The sequence below is a fragment of the Eschrichtius robustus genome, chromosome 15 (genome assembly GCF_028021215.1).
Source record: "Eschrichtius robustus isolate mEscRob2 chromosome 15, mEscRob2.pri, whole genome shotgun sequence".
Taxonomy (NCBI): domain Eukaryota; kingdom Metazoa; phylum Chordata; class Mammalia; order Artiodactyla; family Eschrichtiidae; genus Eschrichtius; species Eschrichtius robustus.
This window is the reverse complement of record NC_090838.1, coordinates 54,930,625-54,954,837: the sequence shown is the minus strand read 5'-3', so window position 1 is coordinate 54,954,837 and position 24,213 is coordinate 54,930,625. Positions and strand designations below refer to the sequence as shown.

Genomic DNA, 24,213 nt, shown 5'->3' with positions numbered 1-24,213 from the left:
CCTTTTCTGATTACAATACATCCATTAACATGGCCAAGAGGCTACCAAGGTAAGAAATGGCAAAAGACAAAGTAAGAATGGATGTTATCTGCCAAACAGAATATGTTAATGAATGACCAATATGACTTGAGCGAGACCACAGCCAGAGGATGGTGTGAGAGAGCAAACCAGATTTTTAAAAGAGTGGGGTAGCACATAGTACTGAGTAGGACAAACTTCCCATCCCGTGTTCCTATGATGGATGCAGTGAAGAGCGTGGAGAATGGCAGATTTAATGGTTGCGAGCTACTGCCTCTGCAACTTAGACATCACTAAGGACCTTTATTCTCTAGTTTATGAATAATCGTTTTTATGTCTTTACTTTTTTTCCATAAACTTATTGTTTGTGGACATAAAGTCCATGGTCATAATAATGAGATAAACACACACACACACACACACACACACACACACACACACATACACAAAATACCTGACAGATTTTTTTTCAACCTACTGGAGCATGATTTCATGTTTTTCTTACGACAAAATTCACTTTTATTTTTTTAAATTACTGCTTCTCAGGAGCCTAACCATCATGCTGAGCAAGAAAGATAAGAGTGCCCTGCTGGAGGTGCCTGGGGATTAGCTAGTTGGAGCCTCTGGGCATTTGTATCACTTTGGCTCCATCACAAGCTTTCCTTTCTTCCCCTTCCCACATCCCATCCCACACACCCACCCAACATGCCTATCTCCAAGGGCCCTGGAGCTCCTAAATGACCCTACCCCTTTCTTCCAGTGCTTCCAAAAGAGTCCAGCCATGTAAAGGGTACAGCCTCATACAAAAACGAGAAGTGGAAATGTTTCTTTGTTTCTACTCTGTCTGCATCCTCCTGGTATCCCTCTCCTGTGGCATTCCATCAGGGAGGAGGGGGCAGGCAGAGGCAGGTGGTTCTGGGGTTGCAGGAACATAGGAATCTTTGTGGGATCATCTCTTTCTTTGGGCCTCAATCCACCTCCCAGCAACAGTTCCATTACAGAAGGAGGATGATGAATTTTGGGTGATCTCGTAACCATTTCAGCCACACAAAATTTCAAACTCCCTAGACCCACTGAAACAAATTGGAATGGCCTCAAAATATTCAGGATCTCATGGCTTGGTTTTATTTTTGTTGTTGTTGTTGATATAGATTCTACTGATTCAAATAACAAGGCATCAGCTACTCAGAAGATTGCTGTGTTCCTTGTCTGATAGTCTACCCCATCTATCATGTTCCAAAGACCAAGTATGTAATTTTATTTCTTGATAGTTCAGAAGAAAAACATTAGTAATGATTTTCACAGGTTGCCTATTAATTTTCCCTTTCCACCTTGGGGTTATGCAACCACTAACACAGTTGTGTTTGCCTCCAAACCCCTGAATTTGCACATGCAGTCATTTAGTTGCTTAACTACTCAAGTGGATAGAACAACAATTAGTCATTTACAAGCACAGATTTGTGAGTAGGAAGAGGGGCCTCACTGAAATTAGGGATGCAAATATATAGATTAAAATTGAAAATTGGCCTCAATGATCACAAATAGCTAGGTAGAAGTATGTAGTTGCTTCTGCAGTCAACTAATAACCTCTTTAGCACCGAATCCCCTAACTGACTGCCACCAACTCCCTAGCACAGGCCTCTACTTCAGCCGTCTCTAACCTTCTGATAGTGGCCCAGATGCACGGGATATGGCCAGGAGCCCATTTGCAGCCTTAGCCCAGGGCTCCCAGAGAGTCATAGTCTGTCTTGCACCTTAGTGGTTTGTATACAGTTCTTCTCTCCCCTTCTAGATAATAGATTCCTTGAAAGCAGGATCCATGTCATGCTTTTCTTTCTATTTCCCATAACACTTCCCTGACACATAATCATTGCTTAATGTTTACTTGTTGATTTGAATTAGGTCAAGTCACAGATGAATCTGGCCCCAAACCTGCAACTGAGGCCACGTTCAGATGGTGCTTTCACTAATTAAGCTGCTGGACGCCCACGCTGGATTTGCTAGGTCGGGTGCCTCCAGACTACTAATCCCCTCTCTGTATACCCTCCACTTCTGTCTTCCTTTTCACCAAAGATGCTGATGTCATTGGATCTTGCTTCTACAGCGTCACATACTAGAAGAGGAACTCGAGAAGGAAAGGGAAATCTTTGTCCAGACCTCTCCCTTAACTTCCTTGTTTCCTTTCTTGGTTTCCATGTTGGTCGTGTGGCAACCGTAGGAAAATGTTTTGGAGCTCACTGTGAGGTTCCTGAAATGTGGGGAAGTTCTTATAAACCTATAGGCCTTCTCTATAGTCTCTCCTTAACCTCATATTCAGAAGCCAAAAAGGTCACTTTGTTTCCTTCAGTTCTTCAGAAAACTGGAGCCTAAACCCAGACAGACCTATAAGATTTCTCTACTGTGAGACTTTACAGATCCCAGTAGTATCTGGGAGAAAAACAGAATCTTGAACTTACAGCAAAGGAAGAGGAAGGAACAGCCAGGGCACCCATCTGGATCTCACATCTCAGTACAGAATAAGCAGGCTCAAGTAGGGTACCTCTAATGTCTTCTCCAGGACAGGAAGTAGGAGTCACTAATATGGCACACAGTGGCCATCATAATGGAGCCACCATCACCAGTTGGCAGAGATGGGGTTTTCAACCCAAGCTTCTGTGTACTAGAACAATCACATTTAGCTTCAGTTTCACATTACCCACTAATGTTTCTAATTCCCTCTAGTTATTTCTGTCTTTTCATTTAAAACATCAAGAGTCATGCATTAGAGGGGTTGTGAGGAAGTAAGACTCCTTCACATCAGCTCCCAGCAGGGGCCACCCAGAGGGAGCAGCTAGAGGCCAGGGATCCCACTGGTTACTTACAGTGGTGAAAGGAAGGGCCCTAGGAGGAGATAAAGGCTTAGGGGTAAGGTGGGGGGAGGGGAGGGTGTTATGGGGACCATTAAGTAGCTGGCAGGAGGCCAGTTCCCTTTGTGGTTGTCAAAGTGTGGTCCCAAGAACAGCAGCACCAGCATCACTGGGAACTTGTTAGAAAGGCAAATTCTCAGGTCCTACTCCAGACCCAGTGAATCAGAAACTCTGGGGGTGGGGCCCAGCCATCTGTTTTAACAAGCCCTTGAGGTGAGTCTGAAACTAGTCAAGTTTGAGAGCTCCTAGATGTAGAAAAACTTATGGTTACCAAGGGGGAAAGACAGGGGGAGGGATAAATTGGGAGACTGGGACTGACTCATACACACTACTATATATAAAATAGATAACTAATAAGAACCTACTGTATAACACAGGGAACTTGACTCAGTACTCTGTAATGACCTATATGGGAAAAGAATCTAAAAAAGAGTGGATATATGTGTAACTGATTTACTTTGCTGTACAGCAGAAACTGACACAACATTGTAAATCAGCTATACTCCAAGAAAAATTAGTTTTAAAAAAAGTTTGAGAGCCACTGAACTAGAGGCAGGTGACCCAAGGGAGTGAGAAGCCACCCTTTGGGTGATACAAGAAAGTAGAAAGTGGAGGCTCAGTAAATGAAAATTTTCCACGCTCTAGTTTTTAGTCATCTTTAAAATTTTTCTTTTAGATCTTAGTAATATAAACATTGCTCATTTTCACAGGGGAGGAAAACAACTCTGCAGTCGAATTTGCCAAGCACAAAGTGAAGGGAAGTCTGCACCAAGCTGGCTAATAAAGGCCATGTAAGTAATCAAGGCAGGCAAGTCAAGGGCAGTAAATCTCAGACTTGTCTTGGCTGGTTCTGCTATCTTCACTGACCACCTAAACCGAGCAATCAGCAATAACTTTTTTATTTTTTGCTGTGTAGACATTGATGAAATGTTCATAAAGTATTCCTAATTTATACCAGAAAGATTAAGTTATTTACTCAAGGCCATATGTAGGGAAACTAAGTTACCTACCTATTCAGGATTACACTGTCACAAATGGGCAAGATCCAGACTTAAGGTTCTGACACTAAACTTGAAAGTATCAAGTTCAACTTTTCTTTCTCTTTTAATTCTTTCCTTCCTAATGAATTATGGCAATTTAACTTATAACTTTAATTTTTTCTGCTTATGGAGCTTTCACAATATTTGTCCTGAAAACACATTACCTTTTTATTAATAAGAAGAAAACTAAGGTTGAACGCAAACAATTTGGTAACAACCCACTTCAGTTAACCCATTTTGCTCCTTAGGCCACTGCCAATTGTATGAACTTGCAAAACCCTAGATTAAAACTGAGTTTCCCTATGATGCTTTCCTCAGAGTTAATTTCCGTCAGGGACCTATTAATCATAGACTAATTATAGAAGCCACTATACAATAATGACTTTCCAATAACTCCACTACTAGGTTACACTAGTGTAACTCCAGTGAAAATACACCAAGAATTTTCTCCTGACCAGAACTAGCCAAGTCTCTATGAAAATTTGTTTGCTGTAATTTTTTAAAAAATTTAATTGAATTATAGTTGATTTACAATATTATATTAGTTTCAGGTGTACAACATAGTGGTTCGACATTTTTATAAATTATACTCCACATAAAGTTATTGTAAAATATTTGCTGTATTCCCTGTGCTGTACATTATATCCTTAATCTTATTTATTTTATACCTAGTAGCTTGTACCTCTTAATCCCCATCACCTATCTTGCCCATCCCTCTCCCCACTGTTTGCTGTGATTTATGTTTTGTATATAATAATTATGCCTCCATGTTATTCTTGTTTTACATCTAAAATGACCTTGTATCAAGTGTTTTGACTCCCTTGGTAAGGTAGGTAGTAAAGATTAACCTAAAAGGTTGTTGATTCCCCCTCACCTCAGGATTTAAATAATAAAATTAAAAAAAATTTTTTTTACATTTTTGTCCCACTTCTCCTACTGGGCCAGCTAGCATAGCACATTTACAATAATTTCTCCCCTGTGTTTGTCAAAAGCACATTCTGGTCTAGATCAGAATTTCAAGTCCTATGAATTCTTGACCATGTAGTTATCTGGAAGCTCATAGCTTCTTTCTTCTTCTCGTGGGCTTTTTTATCAGATTCCACTGTAAATTGGTACAGAGGTCTGCCTTAAGCCAGCACACTCTCTCCCAAAGCCTAGATACAGGCTGACCCAAGACCTAATGAAAATGTATTCCTGCAGAAGAAAGGAACTGCTCTCGAGATGTGCACTCTTTTCAGGCTTTGCAACCAAATGTTTTGCGAAGTTCTTTAATTGCCTTTTTTTGAACAAGTGAGAGAGTGAGCCACTAAGTCTCCTATTATATTACCAAGTGAGGACAGATGTAAGGAAAGCCTTTTTTTTTTCATTCTTTTTGTTAGTTGTAACACTAAATTAGCCAAATAATTCACACCTAGTGGCAGGTGTAATCCTTCTTAAGAACATTTCTTAAGGATCTCCAACCTTTCCCAGCACAGGGTTAGGTGAGTTTACTCAAACTGTGAAGTGATACCGAGTGGAAACTCTGTGTTTCAAAATAACCCTGTCTTGGTACAAACTGTAGATAAACTAATCAAACCAAATCATAAAAGCAAGCCTGAGCTACAGATAATAAGAGCTAATGTTTACTGAGCATTTTGAGGGGGGGCAGGGTGCAGGTGCTAACCAAAATGTTTTCCATGTATTCATTTGGACTTCTTAACAACCTGATGACATTTTACAAATGAGGACAATGAGACCCAGGAAAGTTAACTTGCCCAAGGTCACACTGCTGGTGAGTGGCCAGGCCAGTTAACAAGACCTCTAACACATGGCTTGCAAAGATCTCCCCTCCCTCTTTTATTCCACTGCCTCCCACTCGCCCTCTATCCCACTCCTCACTCCTTGCATTCTATTCTGTGGGGTTAGCCTGGAACTCTGGTTGCCTTCAAACTCCTTTGTTTCCCCAAACCCTATTTTCCCCATAGCCACATCCCTGCCCCTGGCTGGAGTCATGCAGAAAGCCTGAACATCTGACACTCATTGGTCACGCCTCCTCCCTTTGGGGACTAATTTCACGCTGAGCTTAGTAATGTGTGCAAGAGCATTATCTCCTTCTACAAGCAGCAGCCCCTAGGGTAGAAGTGTATTCTCTGCCCATGGCTAAACTGGGGGAGAGCAAAACTTAGGGAAACTGAGGCACCCTAACATACAGGAGCAACTTAATTCCTCAAGTGGTTACATTAAAGATGAGACAAGGACAAGATGAATATATTTAGACTTGTGTTTCAAGCTGGTGGTTCTTCTATCATGCTGCCCACCCTCTTAAGCCTTTCTCCCCGTGAGGACCTCTTAGTGGCGAGTTGCCCAACCCACACACAAGCCAAAGCAGACTGGCAGAACCCTACCAGGGCACCAAGCACCATTTCTAATAAAGACAGGTGGCTACTGCTCCTTTGTCTTTCCCCTTATCTGAGTGGATCGGAAGTCCAGGTACCCCATAGGATACAGGGTGTCTGACCTTGACGACCCTGCAGTATTAATTTATTATCATTAACTTCCAAAGGCTGCAGGATAAAAAAGAAAGAGCCTGTCCACGAATAGCAAACATACTATCCTCCTCTGCTCCCCACCCCACCAAATACTTGTGTCAAAAGCAACTGGAGGCAGCAATTGTTCTGTTCAACATTTGTCCAGCTGAGACCATCTTGGGGTCTGCTTTATCTCTGCCAGCTTCCAAATCCATGGGGAGTTTTAGGGTGCAACAATACTAGGGCAGGTTTATCTTTGCCACATATGACTTGAACCATATCGAGGTTGTTATCCCAAACTTATTTGAGGAGTATTTACTATAACATCTGGGAATTTTAGAGCTCACTTAGGGAAAGCTTTAACTGTAGGAATAAGCACAAAGCCAGGCTCCTGGTATAGCTGAACTGTGGCACAAATAATTTTCCTTTATTCCCAAGTCCACACAGATCTATGGCACCTGCCAAGTGCCAGGCCCTGAGCATGCAGAGGTGAGTGCCACAGACAAAAGTTCCCGTCCTCATGAGACTTTACAACGGCTTTTCCTGGGAGATTCTTGGACATCAACTATTTACTTTCAAAAGATTCAGTGGGAATTATTTTAATTTAAGAAGTACTCATGACAGCCGGTTTGGGGGCAACTTTTCCAAACATGCTGTAACAAAATTGGCAGTTTTAGCTAAATCACACCCTGTTCCTCAGACATTTGACTCAGATTTTTCTTTACTACAGTAAATCTGTGTTCAGAACGTGGGGAGTTGTAGGGACCGGCAACTCCAGCTCTATCTTAAAGATGAATTTTCAAGCTGGACTACATTTCCTAGAAGAACAAACGCTTTAAATATTTTTATTCAAAGAGGACAGTGTTGACAACCTCTAATAGTCAACCTGAATATTTCAATGGAAGCCTTTCTAGGCTTTTGTACTGGGATAACCAATGGAACTAATAGACTTAGGAAATGCCAGAACTTCTAATAAGGAGAAGGAGAAAAAGAAAATATATACTCTTAGAGGTTTTCGTAAGACTTAATCAGGCACTGGACACTGCCTCAGATTCTGAGTGACTTAATATATTAGGTGTTTTATGACTCATGCTTCATGTTATCCAACAAATATCTATTCCATGTTCATTATATATCATGCACTAAACACTTTACTAGCTTTTTCACTTAAAATCTTCCAAATTTTGTAAATTTTATACATTTTTGATGCTGCTGTTTCTGTTGGTGTCTTACGGAAGTTGTGCCTTCAGGTATATTTTTCTGCAACATCACTAGAATTAGTGTTACAAAAAGTCTCTGTATATTATACATCCCTTAAATAAATACATTAATTTTCTATACAATCACTATTCTTATAAGTGTTTAAAATAAAAGTGAATGTGAGGCTTCCCTGGTGGCGCAGTGGTTGAGAATCTGCCTGTCAATGCAGGGGACACGGGTTCAAACCCTGGTCTGGGAAGATCCCACATGCCGCGGAGCAACTGGGCTCGTGAGCCACAATTACTGAGCCTGCGCGTCTGGAGCCTGTGCTCCGCAACAAGAGAGGCCGCGATAGTGAGAGGCCCGCGCACCGCGATGAAGAGTGGCCCCTGCTTGCCACAACTAGAGAAAGCCCTCGCACAGAAACGAAAACCCAACACAGCCATTAATTAATTAATTAATTAATTAATTAAAAAAAAAAAAGAATCCGCCTGCCAATGCAGGGGACATGGGTTAAAAAAAAAAAAAAAAAGTGAATGTGGTCTTCAAATGTTCATTCTTCCATTATTAACCCTCCCACTTTCAAAAATTCCTAATTATTCAAAGCTGCTTATTTCTCAGGTTCTGTTACAGCAGCAATAAGTGGTTGAAAGAAAAGATATTTTCCTTAAAGTTTTAAGAAAGGCCCTTTTCTATACAAAGTTTCAAAGAAATTTTAATGAAAGAAAGTCAGGCAGCACAATAATTACACAGAATTCCTCTTTAGCGTCAGAGAGACCCAGGTTTAAATCTCCAAACCCCAGCTCTACCTCTTATTAGTTATGTGACCTTGAGCAAGTTACTTAAGTTTCTAGACCTTGGTTTTCTCATCAACAAAATGGAAATATTAACTCTCCTCAAAGTTACTGTGAAGATTAATTAGAATAATACATGTATCCTGCTTAATCCAGGACCAGCATATAGTAAACTCTTAAGTGGTTGCTAATATTATTACCAGTGCATAAGGGCACCAACTATATGACAGGCAGTGCTGGAGATTTTATATATGCTATCCCAGTTAACCCTTCACAATCATGTGAAGCAAGAAAAAGATCCTTCCACTTTTATAGATTAGGAAGGTAAGGGTCGGAGAGGTTAAGTAACTTGCTGAAGGCAGGGCTCTGCGGCCAAGTCTGCCCAACTCCAAAGTCCATTTTCTTTCCCTGTGGAAGAAAATTGTCCTTCCCAAATTTCTTTGGTTATTTCATGCAAAATATGGATCACTGTTTTCAAGTTTGTATTATATTAATGCACAGCTACAAGAAACCACTTCTATCTACGTTATCGTAAATAACGAATACATCTTTCACCATATTTAAGTCCTTTATCACCCAATTCAAGATAAACATATTTTCTCTAAAGATTGTATTGGCGTTTGGAAGAAACTCAAGGTCTCTACTTACGATTTATAAACAGAAGGAGCAAATCTGAGGTGAAGAAATGTCTGTTTCTTTGATTCCCAGTGCTGGATGTGTATCAATTTTGATCCGAATTTGGACTTTAGTCATTGTAGTCCATCTTTGTACATTTCTTCTTTCATTCAATAAGCACTTATTGAATGCTGGATGAATTAGTCCTAAGTCCTGCCTTCAAGGAACTGAGGGTTCAATAGGAAAGATAGGATGTACAGAAAGACCTATAATACCAGACAAGACGTGATTGGTGCTAGAAGAAATGTAGAAATAAAATGCTAGGGAGTCTCAAGGATCACAGTTTCTTCCTGCTGGGAAGAGAAGAATCAAAGCCGGCTTTAGGGAAAAAGTGGCCTCCTCTATTAACTGCTCCATCGAAGTGCAAACTATTCATGAATTTGCTTCAAAATAATACAAGTGGTAGGGGTGTAGGGGTGTAGATGGAAGAAGACTGGCCATGAGTTGGTCACGTGGAAGCTGAGTGATGGGAATACATGGAACTTCATCACACTAGTGTGCCTCACTTTCGGATATGTTTGAAATTTTACATTATAAAAAGTTAAAGTTTTCCACAAGATTATTTGCTTAGGTTATAACCTACATGCAAAAGGCTACAACATGTATTATATAATGGTTTGGGCCTGGAGGAGTGTGATTGGACAGAAAGGCATTAGTGACCACTAGTGAAATGGGCTGAATTCTCCTCCCCAAACCACTACTCCTCCCATCCTCCCCTCTGCACACAGAAGCCCTCTCAACAAGAATTCTTTCCTGTGAAAAACTGCAGGTTAGAAAGACTGGGTGTAGGGTAATAACAACCTAGGGATCCCCTAGTAGCAATGCCTACCTCTGGGGAGGGAGTGAGCATGTATTCTGATGAAAAGACAGTCGTCGTGGGTTTTATAGAAACTTGAACTCAGCACAATCTAGTTCAGAGGCTTCAGGGTATCTGCGGACTTGAATTACGGAGCAGTGGCCCATCACTTGTGGAGATCTTACCTGTTGGTTCAGGGAGGAATACGTGTTAATATTTGTAGGTGAGAGAAAAGCATTCAACACTGCATTGACCCAAGAGTTCCTAGTGGCTCTATCCAACACGCCCCCAGGAATGGTCCATAGGTGTGTTAATGTAGTGATTTCTGTTAATTAAGCACGGTGTAATTTTGCTGTAGGCATGGCTGTAGCCTAAGTCATATGCTCTCAGGCATACCAAGAAAAGGGGTGGGGGGGTGTGGAAATAGAGCTCAGCCATCTGGCAGCGTTCCACAAAACTAGACAGATTCATGAAATACTGCACCGTGGGAAGTGCTAGATGCACTTTTTACACTCTTTTGAGGATGACAGAGTGTACTTCTCTTAGATATTCTGCCTGGATATTTTTTATCAAGATCAGAATGTTTTGAAAAGGCATTGCCACCCTGACTCTGAACCCCAAATTAAAATTACAGCAGGTAAAATTAGAGACTGTCACATGCTACTTTAATTCTGTGCTGCTGTGCTTTAGTGGCTTCTCATTTAAGAGTACATAATTATTTTCAAATTATCATATATCATTTCATGCTTAAATTAGATTACCAGCTAGAAGTTCCAGGGAGATTGGAATTCTACATGCAAACTAGATTCTGATGACTATTTGTGCTCCTTTGGATAGTTTGGTTTCCTGAACCTTCAGATCATCTATTTCACAGATGACCATCCTAGGGTACTGGGAAATATTTAGATGGAAGAGATCAGTGCTGTTTCATATGGCATGTTTACAGGAGACGCAGTTTGTCTATATCAGAAACTTAGCTAGTATTCAGTAGGAGTAGAGGTTTCCAAGAACATCAAAATATTTCTTTAAGGAAATGTAATTTACCTAACGTCTTACTTCTTAGTTATACCCAGGTGTGCGTGTGTGTGTGTGTGTGTGTGTGTTTTCTACACCTTATTTCAATAAAAGAGAAAGAAGCACTTAAGAGGGTCTGTACCTTTATATACTGTGAGACAGAATGACTTGGAAACTCCCTGGATATCCTATGATCAACTGCTCTACTTTCAGTTTTGACAGCTTTAATGCTTCTAAGCCACCAAGCTCCTGATATTCTTCTTCTTCTTTCTAAAGAGAAACAGTGATTTTGTTTACATGTGTAGTCAGTCTGATAATTATCTAAATTTGTTTCTACCAACCCTGCTTGATCTCTGTAGTGTCAACTGATAAAATCTATCCCTTTCAAAGGGCCAAACATCTTTCAGATCCCAGGTCAGAGGTCACTCCCTTGTGGGAAATCAGAAGACTTTAAAGAGGTTGAAAAGCCTGGATTTCCTCACAGAAATCAGCCACATGGGATAATCTTACAACCCTCACATTCTCCTAATTCCCACCAGCTGTGTGATTATTTGATTGGTTTTCATCTATTCCATGAGACAATATAAGCTCTGTGAGGGTGGGGCCCTGGTCAGTTTTGCTCATCCCATCCTCAGTGCCTGAAACAAAGAAGGTGCTCAAAAAATATTTGTTGAATTAATGAATGTAAAAATATATAAAATGTGTGCATGAATAGATGAGTGAACTAAAGAAATTACTCAAAGAGGCTTTATTAATAACACTTTGGGGGCTTCCCTGGTGGTGCAGTGGTTAAGAATCCGCCTGCCAATGCAGGGGACACGGGTTTGAGCCCTGGTCCGGGAAGATCCCACATGCCGCGGAGCAACTAAGCCCGTGCACCACAACTAGTGAGCCTGTGCTCTAGAGCCCGCGAGCCACAACTACTGAAGCCCAGGCGCCACAACTACTGAAGCCCGCGCACCTAGAGCCCATGCTCCGCAACAAGAGAAGCCACCGCAATGAGAAGCCCGCACACCCCAATGAAGAGTAGACTCTGCTCGCCGCAACTAGAGAAAAGCCTGAGCACAGCAACAAAGACCCAAAGCAGCCAAAAATAAATAAATAATAAAAAATAAATAAATTTTTTAAAAAAGCACTTTGGAACTGTACTATCCAACACAGTAGCCACTAGACACATGTGGCTAGTTAAATTTAATGTTAATTAATTAAAATTAATAAAATTTAAAATCCAGTTCCTCAGTTGCCTTAGCCACATTTCCAATGCTTAATAGTTACATATGGCTAATGGCTACCATATTTAACAGTGCCGATTGTAGAGCATTTCTATCATTGTAGAAAGTTCTATTGGACACCACAGTTCAAGTAATCCTAAAATTCTAGCCAAGGAGAATATTATTTTTCCAGGCTCAATCAACTCATTATTATTGCTGCTATTGTTAATATTAACTGTGTGACTTAAACCCCTTTCCTATAAAACTATTCTCCACTCAATCATTAAACTGAATATTTCACCTCTGTTTCTTCCAAAACATCAACAAATCATTTGGCTGCTTTGATCAGTAAGGGTCCAAGGACTTATTGTTCTGTATACTTGCTAAGCACCCAAAAGAGTCCTTGAAATTGAGAAAATCCACTGTTCTAAAAGTGCATTTATTACACAGGCCAGGCTTCTATGCACTATGCTGAGAATAAAAATGGGAAAGATATAATGTGTTCTAGGAGTCATCATTAGTGTATGAGGAATTTGGATTTGTATTAATTTAATTAATTATGTTAAATGCATAATGGCACACATTCTGAAATTGTAATTATGTGTTAAACTGGTATAGTGTTCCAAATAAGTAATACTCGATATGTTTACTGAGATCCTTTCATTTCGACAATCAAGCAGTTTTTAAAAACCTAAGACTCTAGTTACCACCATCTTATTCTATACAGTAAAAGCAAATATTTTGCTTTTGAGAGCAGAGATTAGAAAGTTGCCAGGGGTTAGGAGAGCAAAACTATAACATTTATACTTAATTAAAAGTAATAATTTGACTCAAATGCCCATTTAAGCAAAAGCATCTTTAGTTATGTAAGTGTTAGAGAGAGGATAAGAGAATGGTAAAGATGATATGGTGCTCAGATTCAGGTACACAAACCTGAAGGACGCCAGGAGAAATTTGCAAATGCAAACCTCTAGGAGGCTTTGTCTCTTGTAATAAAAAGCAAGGTTCTGTGTCTCTTTTTAGCAAGCTAGACTCTATCTAATCCGATTTTTTCCATATCTCTAAAAACAACAAAAGATTCTATCCAATAAATACTATGGTTACTTTAACTGCACCCACATGTTTTAAGTTACATATCACAAACTTTTGTCAATCTGTATCATAAAATACCAAAACCAGCTTTTGAACTGAATACATTTTACAGAGCCATCACTTTCATGTCCCAGGTTTCGTGACCATTAATAAAAGTAATGAATACCAGCACTGTTTCTGACAGGTAACCACCTCAATGCCAAACATGCTTGTCAACATAGCTGAAACATTATCATTTATCATATTTTAGTATCTTCAAGTTTTCATGTCACAGGTGTTCCAAACCATAAGAAATCAAATATTTCCCTAATAGCACACTTTAAAACTTCAAGCCCTACAAAGTAAAAAGTACACTATTAACCCTTTTTCAAGTGCATTTGCAGGGATTGCACCTGTGTCTACTTATGAACATTCTTAGATTTTCTGCTTTACTCTTTCAGTACTTAGCCCTCATATCTCAGGGTTTTTCTTTTACAGAATGCATGTCACATTTGGCAAAGGTGAAATTGTATGATTTCTCCACTTGGCTTTTGAGCAATTCAGATCTTAGTTCTTAAAAGGTAAACCTAGGGGTTGTCAGAATGCCACACAGCAAGTTTATCCATAAAGGACTTTAAGGAGTTTGTTGGGTGGTGAGGGACCAAATGAGTAGAAAGTAGAATTGGGAAGGTCCATGCGCCTCATCTCCGCTGACTTCTGTGTGGAAATCCAAGACCAGACAATCCCTTTGAAATTTGTGCTCCTAGAGACCATTACCTTGCAAGTTTTGGAAGCTCAAACGCCTTGTAGTTCAAGGCATGTAACATCGATGAGTGAAGTAAGGCTGGATGACAGAAAATAGAGAGAGATGAGTGGGAACTGTGATAAGCCCCATCTGAAAACATTTAAATTTTTGAAAAAAATGAGTACAATCAGTGGAGTTGCAAATTTGGAGTTTCTGCTTTAGGGGACAGCTTGAGCTTGGGGCAGGTCGGGGAGAGAGTTACTGGCTGGAGTAACGACAAACTTTGCATTCCAGTAAAAGTCACAAGGCCATGCTTTAAAAAGGGCCAGGGAGCCCATTTGGAGCAAGTTTTTCAAGTTTTAGGTTGCAAAATTATATCTAATTATGAACTTTAACCTTTAACTAACTTTAACCTTTCTTCAACTTTTCTCCAACTGCCTCCCCAAATACCTCAACACACGTTGGCTTGATCAAGGCTGCTTTGCGCAACATTGCCACGTACCGAGTTCTTTCTGACCACTGGCTTTGTAGTCCAAACCATGGAGAGCAGATATATAATTCATCCAAATTTTGTGTGAAACAATAACAACAGAAAAGAAGTTCTAAGATCCTTTGTTAGTTTTGAAGGTGCTGTATTTCTGAAGATGATCTTCCTGGAGGTGGTACTCCCACCCTTAATGAAAACAGAGTGTTTAAAATGGGCTTACTCCACTCTCAACTGGTACTGTGTCTAAATTGTGTGTAATTTGGGGCAAGTAAATAATCTCTCTACTTCAGTGGCCTCATGGTTTGCTGTGAATGATGATGATAGCTAGCTCGTAGGGTTGTTATTAGCACCATAGGTGTTGATGCATACAAAGGTCACCTAGTAAGTACTCAATAAATATCTGCTTTGTTGTTACACTTCCCATATCATTTACTAATTTTCCTGAACATTGATGATGCAATGTCAATGACATTGAGAAATTTGGTCATAATGCTTAGGTATAAGTGTGCAGCATAAGAGGAAGTGGATTGAAAACAAAGAAGAAATGATAGTTAACATTTAGTGGGAGCTTACAATGTGTCAGACAGTGTGATAAGTGCTTTCTTTACATGTTTTAAGTCTCATTTACTTTTCACATCTCCTTGAGTTATGAACTCCTAATAACTGCATTTTCAAAATTACTTACGTGGTGGTTTGTACTAAAAACCCTGGTTAAACTAGACCTAAGTTCCCCAGAATCCTCTTCCCTGTATGGTTCTGAGTTTGATTTGGCCAAAAGTGGAATTTGCATGAGATTTGGAAGGCAGAATAAAGCAGCAGCCATTACTCTCTGAAGGTCATCATGGTTAGATGCAGCAATGGACAGACATGAAGGTACCAGTAGGTTCCAGCTGTCCGCTCTCCTCCACTCCACATCCTGCTCTTTGGGGGGACCTCTGGCCCTCCTGATCAGACTCAACATCACCAGATTCTTGAATGCAAACCTTTCGAGGCAACAGCTCCCATAGATTTCTCCACCAGCTCTCTACTCAGAGACCCATTCGGACAGTTGGACACACCTGCCTTCTCAGATGAACTGGTGGGTGACCCCTCTGATCTTTCAACTCCCCTTTCAGACCTCTGCTTCCCCAGTGCCTCCCACACTAGTGGTTCTGCTTCCCTAATTGAACCTTGACTGATACAAGGTAGTGGCGACATGGCAAGATGAAGCAGCTTACCCAGGGTCACTCAGTGCACGGTGGAGCCAGAATTGGAAGCCTTGATCTGCTTCCAGAGCCCATGGTCTTAATAACCACTGGGCAGCATTGCCTTGAAGAGGGAGACAAGGAAGGAGATTGGGAAGAAAGAAAAGAGGCAAGGCTTGAAGGTTATAAATAAGGAGAGAGGAAACGATGAGAACTAGATGGGGAGAAGGGGAGAAAAGTGAAGAGTAATCAAAGAAAAAGGGGACGGGATAGCGGTTTTTTTGGTTTGTGTTTGTTTGTTTGTTTTGGCCACGCTGTACCAGGCTGTTTGCGGAATCTTAGCTCCCCAACCAGGGATCAAACCCAGGCCCCCCCCCCCAGTGAAAGTGCCGAGTCCTAACCATTGGACCGCCAGGGAATTCCCAATACTTCCTTTTTAGCTTAAAGGGGGAATTTTAAGCATTGCTAATATATGCCAGAGTACTGCTGAGTTCCAGTGTTGAATTGTTGAGGAAGCAAATGCCCTTTCGGTTTTACCCTTCTATTAGAAACTGAATCTAAAGTTTCATAAGAGGTTTGTGTTTATTTTTCAACAGAGAACCTGATAATTTCTTAAATTCTTCACTCTCTTGTTTTAGCCTTTGTTAATCAATTTTTTAGAACCTTGCATAAATCAGTGGTAAATATCGACTTGTAAGCCAGCAACATTTATTACAGATTTTGTCCATGAGTTGAGAAATCAAATATTTTATGCAACAGAACGATGACTAATAATTTAATTTCAGATCATCATTTTCAACTGGGGTAATTAACAATTTAGCTATGTGATATTCAACATGAGGGAAGCGGCAAACTTTGCACATAATTCCAAAATAGAGGTGTGAAATATCATTTTCCCATGTGACTACTTGGTTTACCCTAGATGTTTACTATGAATAATATTACAGTTGCCAGGGAGACATAGAAATTAGTTAAAAATCTTATTGGATTTTCTCTTCCACTTTGAAGCAGCTGAGACTCTGAGTACAGAAAGTGCTCTTCAAATGTCCTGATGTTCATGCAGGCGAGAGGACATTGTACCTGAGTCTAAGGACAAATCATCTCATCTCCATCATCATCCCGCATGACTGCCCATGCACTGCTCTTGACTTGCATTTTAAGCATTGGTCAGTATGTTTTTGGCAAGACTGAGCCAGGATTACAGGTTTTATGAGAGGACAGGGACAGAAGAAGTTCTCTGGCCCCAAACCATCTGTCTCTCCTTTAGGCCTGGTCCTCCCTCTAAGCTCCATGATGCCGCAGTCCCTAGTCAAGGGGCCAGGCTGCAAAGGGATAAGGGGACACCAAACTTGCTGTGACAACCCATTGCTCTCTTCCTGTCCCAAGATGAGGTTGAGAAGGGCAGGCTCAACTCAACGTACCGTTTAAAATGCAGTTATTTTAAAAGACTACCTCTCTTCTGGATTTCTTTCACTAGATTTTGGTGAGTTCTGCCTCTTAAGAGGTTACCATAGGCCTCAGAATGGTATCAGAAGGCAAATTTTTGATTTATTATTATTTATAATTTATTATTATGTATTATTTATTTATTATTTATTATTATTTATTTATTATTATTTATATATGATTATAAATAATATGGTTGCTAATTATCTTATAATTAATTATCATTATATTATAATAAATAATTGTTCATTATTTACTATCATTGTGGAAAGAAGGGGAAATATCAGTCCCTGGGAGTTTCTGGAGCGAGGCCTGGAAAAGCTCCTTTAGCCCATCAAGCCCAACCCCTTAAGCCCAACCCCTCAGCAGCCAGCAGCACAGGTAACTGGGCACATGGAGCCCTAACCTTCAGCCTTTGTCCTGTACCTCTCTGTATGCCCCCTCTCGTATTCTCGTATTCCTACCAGTTCTCAGCCCTCCCAGAGTCTGGCCTCCTGGGTTATTTTCTTATCTGCAGCCCCAGGCAGGACTCTGCTTACCACCTCCCTGGTGCTGACCTTTGCCTCTCCCTCTGTTCACAATTCCTGGTGAGACCCTGGGCTGCCACTCCTCAGCACAGACCCTCCCAGATAGCAACTTCCCAGTTCATCCAACACAAAAGAGGACCTGAGCATAAAGGCAGAGAGCCGAGAGACATGGTGTTCCCTAAGTAAGCCTCAATTCTGGGGGCAGCTATTTACAGCTTACTCTCCAGTCCCTGCGTTATGATTCTGGGTGACAATATGGCCATTGTCGTGTCAACATTATGTTTGCACTAAGAGTTCCTCCAGATGACTGTGGGCTTTTATCTGAACTCTGAAATGCATGGCAGGACAGCTGGAACCAATGGACAGGAAATGTGACAGAAGATGCAAAACAGAGAGACAGACATTCAAAGATCAAGTGTATTTGCCTTGCCTGGGTTTATCAGCGGGTAAGGCGCTCCTATACCATGGAGGCAGCACCCAATAAAGACCCAGGTCCACTACATCATTCATGGCCTTCACTTGGGACCTTTTATACTTGATTCAACTTGTACTCTGCTTCCACACTTGGTCTCGAGCAACTGAAATTCTGAGCTTTTGACTCATCGCCTCAATGGTCTGAGTTGTATCCCTTGGGTTAGGGTTAGATACTGATCCTCTATTACAGGCTTTGATTTGCCTTCTCAGGAACACTTCAAACATGCTTTGTGGAGCACAGGTGCCATGCAGCCCAGCACCAGCAATAATCCCTACAATCCCTACACCCACTCCTATATGGGACTCCAGCCCTCAGCATAGCCCAGTTTGCTCCAATCCCCAAGAAAGGGATTAGAACAATTGTAGATTGAGTGTAGTGAGGGAGAGGGGGAAGGATTTACTAACATTTTTGAGCACTTTTTATAAGCCAAGTGTTTTTCTGGACGTTTTGTTCATAGTAGCACCTTTAATTTTCATGATCCATTAGAATGTAAATTCCTTGAGGTCAGAGACCTTGGCTGTTGTTATCTCCAGTGCCCAGAACAGTGCCAGATGCATAGAAAATGCTCAGAAAATATTGGTTGAGCACACCTATCACCAAGATCTTGATTTCTAAATGCCATTCCCCAATCAAAGGAACCAGGGCTCTTTGGAGAGACGGCTGATTCTAGGGCTGGGGCAGAGAAAATAGAAGACGAGCCCAAAGCATGTGTAGTCCCAGAAAGAAAGTAGTGCTCAAAAAAACAAAAGGATGTAGGTGTGTCAGAGGGGCATGGGAACCAACCTGAAAAGGCTCCCCATGGCCAAAGCTAGAACAATTTGAATAGCAAGATAAATAACATAGCATTAGATATTACCTAAAATATAAAATATACACAAGTCCATATGAATGAATAAATGAATAAGAAACAACTCTTTCTTACCCAAGAACTCCAAATATTACATGTACCGCCCTCCAAGAGGTCGAGCTTAATTCCCTGCTCCACATTCCCACCTTGAGGACTGGCTCCAACCTGTACCCAGCCCTGTTTTCAGGGTTGATCACTCTAGCTAGACATTTACAGCTTGTAATGATCTTTTCCCAGTAGGTGACCCAAGTTAAGACAATTTTAATAACTATTTGCCTGTTTAATATAATCAGGTCAAATCCTGCCCTTAATATACACAATTTATATTAAGTTGTTTGAGTATTTTATACAGTTATCCAAGGGCTGAGAAAATATTTTCTTTTGTGTCATATGATTTCAATAATAACTTATATTTATTAAAGGCCTATGAGTAAGCGTATATGTTCGTTACTATAATCCCGTAAATATTATTATCACTCATTTTTACAAATGAGGAAACTGAGTCAGTGAGGTTAAATGACTTGCCCACACAACTAGCAAACGATAAAGCCAAAATTTAAACTTACTCTGATTTCTACACCTATATTTTTCCCACTGTGCCGTACTGCCTCACCAAAAATCTAAAAGTCCTATAGATACAGTATTCCGTATGCAAAGCACTATGAAAGCAGGTAGAGCTAAAATTATGCCTATCAATTTTGTTTCAGTTTCTAGAAGTGTGCCGTGCTTATTGTTTCTTGCCTGATGATTTACTTTCTCTACTTGCCTGACAGAGAAGGTAACAGATGCAGAGTGTGAGAGCAGAAGGAAAACAAAATGTGTCCTGATGCCAAAGTCAAAATTAACTGTAATAAGAGAGAAAAGTTGAAGAAGGCAATATTCTTTGTGATAGAGTTTAGTTTAGATCACCCATCCTTCTAAAACATTTTGCAAATCATAGAAGATATTGGGACTCTACCTTGGTTTGGGTTTTTTTTTTTTTTTAATTGTTTCTTAAACGGAAATGGTTGCAGATTTTTAAAGAATAGGTTGTTTAGTGTTTCTCGCTTATTTGCTCACATGCCTTTATTTCCCTGTTGGGTTCAGTGATCCGTGGAGATCACCATGTCTTATTTATCACTTTATCCCAGTGCCTGCCAAAAAGTAGGGACCCCAAAAATAATGATTGAGTGAAGGAACACATGAAGGAAGGAACAACAAGTGAATTGTTATCTAATCAACAATGGTACAAAGGAGATGGGGTATCCACGGCTGAAGTCTTTTCTCTCCCAACCAAAGAGTTCATTCCAGTCCTCTATCAATCCTCTTGATAAGGCAGGAACCTCTTTCCTCAAGTTTACAGGGTGCTTAAAAGGCAGATTCAAATTCAGCTCACACCCACTGAGAACCTGCTATGTGTCAGGATCTTTCATGTACAATAATATTCCGTAAAACATCTAATAACTCTGTAGCTATTTTTATCCCCATTGTTCAGATGAGGATTCTTAGGCTCAAAGAAGTGAAATGCTTTGCCCGGGGTCACACGGCTAATAAGGGGGAGGGTTGGAAGCTGAATCTGCTCTCAATGAAAGATCAGCACACACTCCACTCCCTCACTGCAGCTTCCCCACAGTGTACCAACATGATGTCTACCATTTACCATATTTCTGTAGAATTTATGGCACACCTTTTTTACAACTTAACATTCCTGAAATAGGGATGCATTTTACAAATGATAGCTTCTTCAGCTACTTGAGATGTGGTTATGGTTTCTCAAAAAATATTAAATCCACCATCCCTATCCTGTGTCATTGCCTCTGACCAAGAGCTGGTGTTGGAGCCTCTATTCTGTTTGTAGTGTCAAAAGGAAGCTAAAAGAACCTAACTGCAATAATTTAAAGAACAGTAGGAAGGCATCTCTGATCAAAAGACTTTTCTGCATTGTTTTTATTTTCTCACTTAACTACCAGACATTCTTAATTTATAGTAGTTTAATTGGCTTATTTCCTTTTAATTCCAACTGAGATCACCTCAGAGGCAATGAGGATTTTGATTGGGAATGGACTGAGGGCAGTTAGGGAGTTGAAGCCATTTGAGGGGGTAGTAGAGTATTTGGGGAAAGATAAGAAGGTGCCTCAGGGGAAAGTTAAACAGTAGGGGCTGGCTTAAGGAGTGGAGTTTAAAATGGAATAAACATTTTAAGAAGGTAAAATACAGTCCAAACAAAGACGACCATACATTAAAAAGAATATTTGTAAGAGACTGTGGCAGGAGGGTGATGTTAAGAGCAGAGGGAAGCTCTTATTTCACATTTATGAATAAGTTAACCAAATGCTCATGGTGAAGTGAAATGGTCCTTAACTTATATTCTGACACTAAAACCATTTTAAAATCACTGATTATTACACTACCCTAAAACAACTATCACCTTTTGTGTCTATTATCAACCAAAAAAAATTCTCAAAATTAAATATCTAGTTCTTGATCAATGAGTATCTAGGAGGCCAGAAATCTTGTGCATTTGACCCAGGGTCATTGGATCCACTTTTCCTGTCTCATCTAGGAAGTCTCATCAGCTTAACAAAAATTCTGTCCTGACCCAGAAGTCACAGGTCAATTTCCAGGTCAAGGCCAAGGCACTTGTGCAACCAGTTCTATGCCCAGTGGGCACAGCAGTGGAGTAATAGTCTCTCTCTCACTGACCTGAAAGGTCTGTATCCCAGTTTACTGGGCAAGCCAACATGATGCCTACTATATCTGCAGCACCATCTAACAGCACTCTAACCTACAGTTCCTGATGAGGGGATGGTAGGGAGTGTGAAGGTCAGGGGAGATCCCAAGCCTTTCCTTAAACATGGGTGGCCATGTTTTGTATCTCATGACCTAATCCCATGGTTTTTGCTAATTGGACCAGGGAAGGGCATCTGACTCAAGGAAAGCCAATTTGTAGACTACGCAGCAGCCTACAAAGTAATCTGGTACCAGAGCTCTTTCTGATGGTTGTCCAAATTGGACCGAGTTATATCTCTTTGAAAGACGAATGATACAGAGATGCAGAGACACAATGATGCAAAGAAAGACAACTGGCAATTGGAAGTGGGAGAAGGAGACAGACACAGAAAGGAGCAGATTCAAAGAGAGAAGCTAAGTTACTTTCGTGGAGGAACAGTAAAGATTGACAAAGACCCTGAATACCCTTCCAGTTCTGTTTTCTGAGACAGCTGGCCACGGTTCCTATTTTTCCTGAGATGTTTTGTTTATTCATATTTATCCTGAGTTTTCTTGAGCTCCAGTGCATTGGTCAGAACTGGCTAAGTTTTGTGGTGGTAGCAAGGAACACGAACATCTCAGTAGTTTAACACAACAGATTATTTCACTCTTCACAGAATCTGTTCCAGATCTAGGAGACTGTCTAGGGCCTATGTCCTTCAACATTCCAGACTTCTAGCTGAAAACTCAACACTGGCTTTTAAATTCTTCTCCTACATGTGATCTATTACTTCTACTAACAGCCATTGGCCAGAGCTTATCACATTGTCCACTCAACTGCAAGGAAGCTGAGAAATGGGATTTTCTAAGTACTGAGAAGAAAACTGGAAATATGGGTGAATCAGGTACTTAATATATGGAATACCTTGCTACCATATGTTTAACCTTTTCTTGGTGCCTTATTTTAATCATTTTAGCCCTTCATACGCTTCACTGAATCCCATCAGGTAGTGTTACATTCATGTCATTTATTCACTTTGATTCACTCTCAGACACACCCAGCCACACCTCATGCCACTAGCAAATTTGATGCCTCATGATAAATAGCAAAACTTATAGCAAGCAGGGACTTGCACTGTTGAGTAGATGCTTTCAGCAGCCCTTTTTTTTTCCTTCTAAAATAAGAATAGTAGCAGAGGATGATGGATTTTTGCCATGTGGTAAGGGGGAGGGAGAAGGTAATGAGAGCTAATGAGATCATCTCAGTAGGACCAAGCTACTGTAATTTATTTCTTTGCAAATTATTATAAAAAGAGCAAGTTAAATCTAAAAAGAAAAAAAGAGTTAAAATTTACTGAGTATCTACTATGTGCCATTGCTTCACACAGACATTATCTCATTTATTTATCACCAAGCAATATCTATGGGCTAGATATTACTATTTTCCAGCTGATAAAACCGAGACATGAAGAGGTTATATGACTTTCCCAAAGTCACACAGCTATGATGACTGAGTATTCATTCCAGGTTAATAAATCCAGATCTCCAAATTCATGCTTTAACAATTTCATGAAGCAGAAGCAGCAGCAAGCCTAAAATACATTCTGGGAGAGACATTCCAGATTTTCTGGGGCTATTCCTAGAAGAAATAAGATTCAGGAAGGATTGAACTGATTTTAGGAAAGCCCCCAAGGCTTTTGAAGATGGTGATCTCATGCATTCATTTATGCATTCACTTATTCAAAAAGATTTAATGAGTGAGGATAAAAAGGAAGTGAAGATGAAAAGACAAGATTGAAAATCCCTGTTCTCAAGCTGCTCACTATATTTAGGCATAGCCCCACGAGTAAACAGACAATGATGATATCGTGGCATAAGAGCTATGATAGGAATAAGCAAGTGGTGTTGAGAGTCCTAACCTAATGTTACCATTCAGTTCCCTGTGAAACAGACTCTCAGATGGAGATTTATGTGCGGAAGGCTTGTTCTCATGATCAACACCTGTAGGAAGAAGTGAAAGAAGGTGAACTGGGCAGAAGAATAAGTTGGGCTGTGATGCAGTTGCAACGAAGTCCTCTGCCTTTCCAAGAGAGAACTATGGTGCTAGGATGGCCTGCAGCATTATCCCAGTTGGGGCCATGGGACCAGCCTTTATACTTCTGTATACCTCTGTGACTAGTCATTGAGTATGGGCTGCCCTTAGGAAGGAAGGCATGACCTTAAGTAAGTGGCTCTTCAACCCAGGGTAATCTCCAAAATGAAATTTAGCAGAGGTCTAAACTGCTACCAACACTCTGAGCAGTTAGAAGGATGAGTGTTTTAGTCCTGAGGAGGTAGAGGAATCCAAGCATCACACCATCGCATCCACTTCAGCCACCTCCTGGAAGGGTTTCCTGGAGAAGGTGACCCTGGAGCTGAGTCCTAAAGGACAAGCAGGAGTTATCCAGGGGAAGGGCACGTACAAAGACATGACAGCCTGAGGAGAGTGCATTCAGGGTGGTTTGTCACGCCTGTAGGAAGGAGTAACGCCTAAGGGAAAGCAGTAAGTGCTGAGGTTTAGATGCAGAGCATGACGCTCTATG

At 40.6% G+C, this 24,213-nt stretch overlaps 1 protein-coding gene across 1 annotated transcript in view; it reads left to right on the top strand.

Annotated features, from left to right (window-relative positions):
- The first annotated feature begins 3,661 nt into the window (after window positions 1–3,661).
- The window catches only part of PELI1 (pellino E3 ubiquitin protein ligase 1), a 95,243-nt gene continuing 74,691 nt past the window's right edge, over window positions 3,662–24,213 (top strand). Inside the window, exon 1 of the mRNA XM_068564828.1 lies at window positions 3,662–3,715. The gene's annotated coding sequence lies outside the window, so the exon portion shown is untranslated. The remainder of the gene's footprint in view (window positions 3,716–24,213) is intronic.